The following is an 8,750-nucleotide window of genomic DNA, read 5'->3' on the forward strand; positions in this document are numbered from 1 at the left end:
CCCGACTCAAAGAAAAATTAAAAATAGAGTTTACAGAATATTAAAGCTAGCAAAACAGGGGAACTAACTACTAGAACCTATTCTTCTACTTTGAGACAAAGTCTCTGTACTTCATCGGCTGCTTGAGCCTATTCCTTGGTCTCAGCTCCCTTGCGGTCACCGCGCAGGATTTGTCCCGACTCTCCTCGTGATTACTGGTGTCGGGTATCATCTCTTCTTCCTCAATGAACTCTCTCTCCATCTCCATGCTATCCTTCGCCGTAGCCGTTGATGTTGTATTAGTTGGGACGGCTGGTGTGTTCCTAACATTGAGCGCTGACTGCGTGCCACGCTATGTGGAAACCAAGCGAATACCCGACCTTGTATTAGATGACATTTTATTTTCAAGGAAGAAACACCGTTGCACTTGACACAAGCCCCGTACTGTTGAGGATATCATTTATATTTATTTATAATAGAGATTCAAAATCCTGAAATGTTTGAGACCCAAAATTAAGATGTACTCCCTCCCGTCCTTATTAATTGGCACCGTTTAACTTGGCATATGTTTTAAGAAATGTAGTAAAAGTGGGTTGAAAAAGTTAATGGAATATGAGTCATACTTTTATACATTAAATTTGTAATATGTGAATGAATGCAATAATTTAGTGGAATGTGGAGTCCTTTACCAAAAATAGTAAGAGTGTCAATTAATTGAGGATAGATGAAATCCATTACCAAAAATAGTAAGAGTGTCAATTAATTGAGGATAGATGAAAAAAGAAATTGATGCCAATTAATTGTATACCACAAAAGGCCCATTAATTATTTTTCCACCATGATTTATAGTCATTGTCATTCATTGCTAATTATACTAATCGAAATTTTATTACCATACCATGCGTTTTAAATCTAAAAGGAATGAAAAAAATGGTGGAGTCAACACCAGAAAATGACTTGCCGGCAACACAAGAAACAACGAATTTCCAAGTTGCTTTCTCTTAATAAAATAACTATGATTACCACAAATAACAAATTTAATTATTTATAACCAAGGAAAAAAGACAAACGAAGTTAGAGTCGACAACTTCCAAGAAGCAACTAGGCTGTCATAAACATATAGTACTCCTTTACTTAAATATAATTACGGTTCATAATCTCACTTTGGACTTTTTTAATTAATAATTAAATAAGAGTGCTGGACGTAATTTGCACATGTTCTTGCAGATGAGATGTCTTTTCAGTTTGTACTTTAATTAATCAATTCATAAACAAGGACGTTATTTTTCTATATAAATAGGGAAAAACATTTTAAGTTTTTTTAATTTTGATATCAAGGCAGATTATATTATTAATCAAAATTGATTACTAGTGGCCCTATTTTAAATTGCAAATAGTATCTCTAATTCTGGATTTTGTTAGAAACAAAATCTTCTTTTCTCAACAGGTGAGAGTGTCAGATGGCGTTTGTTTAATAAATACATTATCGGAAACTAAAATTCTGTGTAGTACGTAAAGTATTAAGTATAAGAACAATGCCCCATTTTCATAATCGAACATATATTATCAAACAAACTTTGTCAATGTAATTTACTAAATTTGGGTCTCAAATAAATTTAATAATGCCATCTGGCAACGTCATTGGTTTATTTTGGAAATTTGATCTAGAAAATGTGCAACTACATTTCAGAGCCATTTTAGAATTAGAATCACAAACAATCTGTCAGTGAATCCAAAATAATTTTTAAACAGATGCATGGGTAAAATCAGATGCTATTAATTAATTATTTCTCAAGATTTAACATATCTACCTTGCAGGTTTTTGTAAAATACAACTATATCATGCCACGGACATAAGTTTTTGGTCAATGTGTAAAATACCAATTTCGAAAGATACATATAATCACTATAATTGCGCTAATAGAAAAATATTTATTACAGATTAACAAAAAAAAACTGGTTTTGTGTCTTATCCTACCTTCAATTTGCGGCTTGTTTGCCAAAACATTGCGTTTCGCACAAGAATTGGCTCATAAAAAATCCCAATTTTCATTATGCAAAAACAAGTTATTGCTAGTATTTAAATTTTCGATTGGTGGACTGTCTTTATAATAGAATTGACTAGAATTTCGGATCCAAAATCACTTGTTCTTATCACATAATACGTACAGTCGTATACGTAATCACATAAATATTACTACCTCCGTCCCCCAAAATTTGCAACACTTTGACCCGACACGAGTTTTAAGAAATGTAATGAAAAGTGAGTTGAAAAAGTTGGTGGGACGTGGGTCCTACTTTTAAAGTATTAGTTTTATAATAAAATGTGAGTAGGAATGAGTTAGTGGAATATGAGGTCCACTACCAAAAATGGTAAAAGTGAAGTGTATCAAATTTTCAGGGACGGACCGAAATAGTAAATTGTATCAAATTTTCAGGGACAGAGGTAGTAGTAACTTCCAAAAGTTCATCTGAATTTGCACAATTGACCTTTTACTGTACTTACTAAACACATGCTTTCGTTCGTCGCCTTCACGTTTATACAGAATGGTTGTAGACGAGTATATAATTTTTAAAAACAATAGCTTATGCAAATTGATGTGAAAAATATTTAGAGAATCCACAACAGTGGACTAGCAATAGCCTATCCTAAAACGATCTTCCCGCCATATTGTCATGCCTTTCCCACAGCTTAACCACTGTCCTAGCCAAGCAATAGCCTAGCCAATGTCTTAGCCTTCCCGAGAAAAAAACACAAAAAACAACAACAACGAAATGAATTGAATAATAAAAACATACTCCCTCCGTTCTACAGTAATAGAGTCATTTTACCATTTTGGTACGTTTCATAATAATAGAGTTATTTCATTTTTTAGTAAAAGTCAACACATTTTTCCACACCTACTTTAGTCTCTCTTACTTTATTCTTTCTTCATCTCTCTACCTTTTTCATTTTCCACTTTACTCTCTCTTTACTTAACTAACCTAACACAATTTTTCTTAATCTCCATGCCGAAAAGAAACGCCTCCGTTACTATGGAACAGTTAAAATATGAAATTTAAAAATGAAATAGGAATATGATATTTTAGAAAAAAGTTAAAATATATATATATACATATATATATATATATATATGTCCATGATCAATTGAGATTTTTTAGGGTAATTGAGAAATGAGATGCAATATCAGCCATTCATTTTCATTAAATGAGTGGTCCAGATTTTGCCACACAAAAAATATTTTTAGATTATTTTATAATGAAAATGGTAGAATGGTAATTTTCTATTAATTGAAACTGGAAATCACAGCAGAGCTTCTTCGTATTTTTGCTCCACAATGAGCTGCGACGGTGCTGCGGCGGCGAAGGATCAGAGGCCGCGGCGGAGGACAGAAATCTACCGGAGCTTCACTTGTATGTCACCATCATTTATCTTCCGGCGTTGGTTCAATGGCGGAAAATCTAGGTTTTTGAGAACAGAATTCGCAGAGAGAAATTGGGGGAAAGGGGAAATCGATGCAGATCTAGATGTACAGAGTGAAATAGGAATGGTATCTCCTTCCTCGGAAGATTTTTCAGGTAAATTTATGAATATAGTATGCAATTATAGCTTCGATGGAATCGTTTGTGAATTGTGAGTTTCACTCTGCAAAAATTGGGAAAGAGGCTCCGGTCAACGTTGGAATTGAGTATGGTATGATTTATCATGTTAGAACTTAGCAGAAGCATAATTCGGTGCGGGAACCGCCGATTAATCGGCGAAGCTCTCCGGCGCCGGGGCTTCATAATCAATTCTACCATTACATTAAGCCGTCGCTGGGGAAGAGCAGCAGATCGTACAACAATGGAGTTCGGATTACTCCAGTTTTGAACATTGCCCCAAATTCTACTGTGAGTTTATTCGGAATGGGCTCTCTTTTTTCCAGTAAAAAAATCGAAGAAGAAGAGATAATGATACTAACAATTTATTTTTATTTTATTTTATTAAATATTGTACAGATTGAAAGTTTTCCTTTTGAAATCTCCATATTTCTTGTGATTGAATGTTGCAAACAAAAATTGAAAGTAAATTAAAAAGGAAAGGCGTGCTAATTTCATGCTGGTGAATTATACGAGTTGTTGACATTTTAATATGAGTGTTGACATTTGATATTCTCGGTATTGATATGTGAATTATAAGTGTTATTTTGTAGTTGTTGACATTTTAATATGAGTTGTTGACATTCATATTCTCGGTATTGATATGTGAATTATAAGTGTTATTTTTTAGTTGTTGACATTTTAATACGAGTTGTTGACATTCGATATTCTCGGTATTGATATGTGAATTATATGTTTGTGTTTATTGATATTGTTTCTGCAGTCTATAGAGTAGGCAGCAGCAAATTAATCAGGATAAGAGAAAAGATAAGTGTTCATTTACGGCGTCGAAGAAGGAAGCCGCCACCACCGTCGATAAGGTGACGTTCTCCAGCCGAAATTGATTTCAAATGTGGAGTTCATGTTTAATTTTGCATCCACATGATTCCTCATTTTTTTTATTTTGATTTTGTGTTTGAGCATTTTCAATCGATCGATGAAATTATTGCTTGTGTGGTTATGATCTTAGATACTCCTAACCAGTGAATTAGGAATTTTTCCCCTTTTCAGTTGCTTCTCCGATTTTCTCAACCATCGGAAGTTCTAATAAATAGCAATGTTTTTCAAATTTTAGTTTAGAGCTGAAAATTCCTGCTGTTATTTTGAAGAAATTCCTGCTGAATCACTCGATCATTGTGATGCTGCTGAATAAATCGGCACAGGAGTACGTGTACGAGCAGAAAGACTGTTATTTTAATACGAGTTGTTGACATTTGATATTCTGCCTATTGATATGTGAATTATAAGTGTTATTTGTTAGTTGTTGACATTTTAATATGAGATGTTAATATAATAACGTTTGTTGTTGACATAAATTTTATAGGTCGTTGGCATAAATTTTATGAAAAATGTTGTTGACATAAATTATATGTAAAACATTGTTGTTGACATGAATTATATGTAAAACATTGTTGTTGACATGAATTATATGTAAAACGTTGATGTTGACATAAATAATATAGGTCGTTGACATGAAAATATTTGTTATTGACATTAATTATTTGTAAAATGTTGTTGTTGACATAATAGTTGACATAAATAACGTTTGTTGTTGACATCGTAGTTGACATGAATAATGTTTGTTGTTGACATCGTAGTTGATATGTGAATTATAAGTGTTATTTTTTAGTTGTTGACATTTTAATACGAGTTGTTGACATTCGATATTCTCGGTATTGATATGTGAATTATAAGTGTTATTTGTTAGTTGTTGACATTTTAATGCGAGTTGTTGACATTCGATATTCTCGCTATTGATATGTGAATTATAAGTGTTATTTTGTTAGTTGTTGACATTTTAATACGAGTTGTTGACGTTCGATATTCACGGTATTGATATGTGAATTATAAGTGTTATTTTTAAGTTGTTGACATATGCAAAGAGAATCTACTTTTGTGGTATATGATTGTTGATGATGCAAAGAGATAATAAGTGATTGTTGTGTTCATATGTTGAGCAATAAATGAAGTGTTTGTTTACTGTAAAAATTGAATAGAAATAGTGTGATTGGTGATGGAGAAAGATGTGGAGAGTCATGTTGTGGAAGGTGTGGGAGTTGTGGATGAGATGGAGTTGTGGGTGATGGTGAGAAGGGTTGAGTTTAGGTTGTATTTTATGAAAAATGTTGTTGACATAAATTATATGTAAAACATTGTTGTTGACATAAATTATAAGTAAAACATTGTTATTGACATAAATAATATACGTCGTTGACATGAAAATATTTGTTGTTGACATAATAGTTGACATAAATAAAGTTGTTATTGACATCGTAGTTGACATAAATAAAGTTTGTTGTTGACATTGTAGTTGACATAAATAATGTTTGTTGTTGACATTCGATATTATCGCTATTGATATGTGAATTATAAGTGTTATTTGTTAGTTGTTGACATTTTAATACGAGTTGTTGACATTCGATATTCTCGCTATTGATATGTGAATTATAAGTGTTATTTGTTAGTTGTTGACATTTTAATACGAGTTGTTGACATTCGATATTCTCGATATTGACATGTGAATAGTAAGTGTTATTTGTTAGTTGTTGACATTTTAATACGAGTTGTTGACATTTGATATTCTCGGTATTGATATGTGAATTGTAAGTGTTATTTTTTAGTTGTTGACATTTTAATACGTGTTGTTGACATTCGATATTCTCGGTATTGATATGTGAATTGTAAGTGTTATTTGTTAGTTGTTGACATTTTAATACGAGTTGTTGACATTCGATATTCTCGGTATTGATATGTGAATTATAAGTGTTATTTTATTGAATGTTGAAGATTTGAAGATTTGAATGTTGAAGATTCGAAGATTTGAACATTTGAATGTTGAAGAGATTTGAAGATTCGAAGATTTGAACATTTGAATGTTGAAGATTTGAAAATTTGAATGTTGAAGAGATTGGAAGATTCGAAGATTTGAACATTTGAATGTTGAAGATTTGAAGATATGAAGATTTGAAGATTTGAATGTTGAAGATTTGAAGATTTGAATGTTGAAGATTTGAAGATTTGAATGTTGAAGCTAGAGTTTTAGAGAGGATTTTAGAAAATGATTTCAAACACAATTTAATGAAAAGACAATTATACCCCCTTGTTGACATAATATGGTATTTGTTGACATTTTGTTAATCTTGTGGATTAATGGCTCATATTGCATCTCATTTCTCAATTTAGCTAAATAATCTCAACCTAACAAGACCCTATATATATATATATATATATATATATATATATATATATATATATAAATTTAAAAATCAGCTAGTCGATCGCTCGTTCGCACAATAGTGGACTAGTGATTGGCTAGCCGTGCTCGTCCATGCCCTAACTCTAGGGCGTAGGGTTTTCGTCCACTCGACTAGCCTACTGCAATAGGGCCCTAGCCGAGCGCCCTAGCCGCACGCCGGTGGCTAAGGCGTCGGATAGGTCGCTATCGTGGATGCTCTTAGATCAATTATTCGGCTTCAGAAGTTCAGACTTCAGATAAATAACGGAACTAAATCCCCTGAGCTCAATGATATAGTATGGAATATCAAATACTCCCTCCGTCCCGCTTTAGCAGTCCCATTGACTTTTCTGCCCTCTTTTTGTAACAATGATAAAAAAAAGTTGAAAAGGTGAAATGGTAAATTAAGAGAGAGAATAATATTGAAAAGAGTCTTATCTATATTATTGTCTCTCTTACTTTACCATTTCTCAACTTTAACTATTTTTTATCATTTTTATAAAAAAATGGCAGAAAAGTCAATGGGACTGCTAAAACTGGACGGATGGAGTATTTCGAACCCAAATATGAGCTGAATACTTCCAAAAACATAATTAAAATAACACTTCAACTAAAAAATAAATTTATATAGTAAAATATTGAGGTCAATCTAATTAGTGGGTACACCCCCTATTTAATTAATTTATTTAGAGACAAATAGCATCATTCAATTGATTCAATTTTGTTTTTATTCGTTGGTTGGTTCCATTACGTGTATCCCTCTATAAATGCGTTTATATAAAATGATTATAATGTGGCCGTTATTGGTTGAACGTTTGTTCGAATAATTCGAGTGCATATAATCACATTTGCAATATTTATGTCTTCTCATTTTGCACTATGTGAATTTTAGTTATTTATTTTTCTTGACACGTTTTTAAGCAAGAAATAAGAAAGATTTAGGCATGAAAAAAATGCATATTTTCTAGCACTTTGTTAGCTCCATTTTACATAATGGGATTTTAACTAACATTCACGAAAATAGAGTTGCCTAATATTTAGGCTGCGGTGACCTTTCACCAAGTCCATAATAATTTGCGACTTTGTCTGACCACAAAAATTATAGATAAAGGAGTAATTAACAAAATTAATGGGGTCCCATAACATAGTTAAACACGATTAATGATATCATTATATGAGTTGTCTTGTTTAATATTCAAATACCTTTATATTCTTGCCCATTTTTACTAATTATAGAAATGATAATTTGACCCCAATAAAATGAACATAATATATGTAAGAAAAATTATACATTTATTATTTATTAAATCACTAAACATAAATTGTTTTTCAGAATTATTACGAGCCACATTTGAATTCATATTGGTCTCCTCATTTGTAGCCAATATTAATTGTTTTTGCTATAGAGAAATTCTTTTGTATTTATATTCATATTGCTCCTTTGGCATGCTTATATGTTAGTAGGATTTATTTATTAAACAAATCGACTAAACTTTCCCAAATCACAATATTAGGATACTAATTTGAGCACTTGATGTACAAATATAGCAAACTGGACAATGATGATTAATAATGCCTAAACCGCTGAACGACCAAACAATCGTTAAAAAAATGGGACCCACAAAATAGTCAATAGGCTAACATTTTAGTAATTGATTTAATTTACTTTTTATTATAAGTATATAAAAATGAGATCTACATTTTACTAATTTTTAAAATTTATTTTTATTTACAATTTATAAAACTTGTATCCAACATAAAGTAAACTAAAAATGGCAGATTGAGGGAATACAATGATAAATAATTTAAATTAAGTTATGTATGATAGTAATAAATATTATTGGTATTTGAGATAGTCATCAACCCTGCACATTTGTTTATATAAAAATTGGGATAT

At 31.6% G+C, this 8,750-nt stretch overlaps 1 long non-coding RNA gene across 2 annotated transcripts; it reads left to right on the forward strand.

Moving 5' to 3' along the window:
• Positions 1-3,664: 3,664 nt before the first annotated feature.
• LOC125218663 lies at positions 3,665-4,848 on the forward strand. Of its 2 annotated transcripts, none has more exons than XR_007176000.1 (3): positions 3,665-3,870; positions 4,343-4,439; positions 4,694-4,848. It is a non-coding gene; the product is annotated as an uncharacterized LOC125218663 (long non-coding RNA). The 2 variants fall into 2 exon arrangements; XR_007175999.1 differs by having other exon boundaries at positions 4,728-4,848.
• Positions 4,849-8,750: the final 3,902 nt, after the last annotated feature.

This window comes from Salvia hispanica, chromosome 4 (assembly GCF_023119035.1).
Source record: "Salvia hispanica cultivar TCC Black 2014 chromosome 4, UniMelb_Shisp_WGS_1.0, whole genome shotgun sequence".
In the NCBI taxonomy this organism is placed as follows: domain Eukaryota; kingdom Viridiplantae; phylum Streptophyta; class Magnoliopsida; order Lamiales; family Lamiaceae; genus Salvia; species Salvia hispanica.